The sequence below is a fragment of the Penaeus monodon genome, chromosome 41, assembly GCF_015228065.2.
Source record: "Penaeus monodon isolate SGIC_2016 chromosome 41, NSTDA_Pmon_1, whole genome shotgun sequence".
Classification (NCBI taxonomy): domain Eukaryota; kingdom Metazoa; phylum Arthropoda; class Malacostraca; order Decapoda; family Penaeidae; genus Penaeus; species Penaeus monodon.
Window position 1 is genome coordinate 4,463,726 of NC_051426.1, and position 2,500 is coordinate 4,466,225.

A 2,500-nucleotide genomic window follows, 5' to 3' on the forward strand; every position below is an offset into this window, starting at 1 on the left:
TGTTTGGCACAGACTGTGGTGAGAGTGGCTGCAAGAATCTGCAATCATATTTGCAATATTTTCATTTGCGCACTCGGATGAACCTTATTCATGTTGACAAATTCGAATCCGGTCAAATGCATTCCTTGTATTGCGAATATAATTTTTCCCATTCATACCTTTTCTATATTTTCGCACTCGGTTAAGTGTAGAGAGGCTTCAGTCGGGCATTATTTCTTTAATAACTTTTCTTTTGTTGTTGTCCTTAATTTCTTTTCCCATCTTGTAATTTCTTTTCTTCAACAGAACGGATTCTATATGAATTTATTTTTTTTTCCTGGATTAGATGTATTATGCTGTTGCATCATGCATTAGTTGTAGTTGGTGTAGGACAAAAATTCATTATTAATTTGCGCTCGTGTCCCTGAAGCAGATGACGCGCCATTTCCTCGCTCAGCGAAACGATCCAAAACACGTCCGTCCGATACATTACGATGTAAAAATATATATATATATAATAAATAAATTTAAAAAAATAAAACAAAATGATAATAATAAATAATAAGAATATTATTAATAATAGAATGACGTCGCGCTCAGATTTTTTTCCGAGAAGGCGAAAGAAAAACAGGGAATGTCTACTAATCGACAGATTAGCAAGAGCGATTTGAAATCTGGCATCGCACAGCACAATAACACACAACGATTTCCATGGATGCCAGATAAGCCTTCCACGGCAAAGTGATGATAATAATAATAATAACAACAATAACGATAATGATGAACAGGCAAATAGATGAATAAGAAGACAAGAAACTATGTGAAGGGCGTGGGACCGACGCCTCGGCGCCCAAGAAGAAAACGGGAAGCTCCTTCTCGCGAGTTAAAACGGCGCGAATTTGGCATTGAAAGAGAGAGGGGGGGGAGAAGGAAGAGAGAGAGAGAGATAGAGAGGCAGGATGAGAGAAAGAGACGGTGGGAGAGAGCAAGAGAGAGGTGTGAGGCGTCAAATTGACTTCCCGCAAGCTGGCGCCGACAACCCGTCAAGTTAGCCCCATGACTTGGCACTGACGTGAAGAAGAGCACAGTTGTTTCTCTGCTTCTCTGGCTCAGAGCTTTCGATCCATTTGGGAAGTAACTGCACAGATGCCAAGACATGGGTTTTGTGCAGGCAGCATTAGGCCATGGCTGCCCCGTCATCACACAAGGACTAGGCCACAAGGAGCCAATTAGAAGGCTGACGCGACCTCACCTAATTTCACCTTTTCTTGGGTCTTCGAGGGAAAATTCTGTCTGATGCTATTGATATCGTTGTTTGTTTATAACTACTGACATTATGATTCTTATAATGTTATGAACAATACGAACAACAATAATAAAGTGAAAATATAATTCCAAAATCAAGGAGAAGGGTAAATAGGTGAGATAGGTAGGACTAGCAACTGACTCATTGGTGATTAAGTACTCACTCCAAGATCAAGCATGACCCTATACCGTTGAAAAAAAAAAAAAAAAAAAAAAAAAAAAAAAAAAAAAAAAATATATATATATATATATATATATATATATATATATATATATATATATATATATATATGTATATATATATATATATATATATATATATATTGGGCAAGGAACTTCACCTCGATTGCCTACCTAGCCAGTGGGTGGCCAGGCCAGCCCAGGTCAGTGCTGGTCCCGAGCCCGGATAGGGTGGAGAGAGTGATTACCTAAAAGGGTAACACCGGCACTCTCCGTGGAAAGGAACTGGGGACCCTACCACGTGCTCACAACATCACAACATGAAAACTACAATTGGGTATCATGCTGTGACCACGGCGGCTCAGACATGAACCTACCGTTAAAAGAAGAATATATATATATATATATATATATATATATATATATATATATATATATATGTATATATATACAATATATAATATAATATTATATATATAATGTGATCTTTTATCAGGTGTATGTTTACACCTGATATAAGAACATGTGAGTATGTGAGCACACGCGCTGATTTACATAATTTTAGGTAAATCGAACCTAGATACGAACAAGTTCCTTGGGCAAGGAACTTCACCTCGATTGCCTATTTAGCCACTGGGTGGGCAAGCCAGCCCAAGTCAGTGCTGGTCCCAAGCCCGGATTAATAGAGAGAATGGTTACCTAAAAGGTAACACCGGCACTCTCCGTGGAAAGGAACTGGGGACCCTACCACGTACTCACTCCAAGAGCATCACAACATGAAAACTACAATTAAGTATCATAGTGTGACCACTGTGGCTCAGACATGAACCTACCGTAAAAAAAAAAAATGATACGGTTCTTGGCTTTTGGTTCTCTCTTTGAACCGAAAAGCAGCCGGTCCTCAAACTTTTTCGAAGGAGTTTTCAAGGAATGCGGAGGTTCCCAGTTGCAGAGTCTTGACTGAAGGAAAACAAATTATGGAGGTGAACCGATTTTGTTACTCAAGCAGTTTAATAACATCAGATGCGAGATGTAA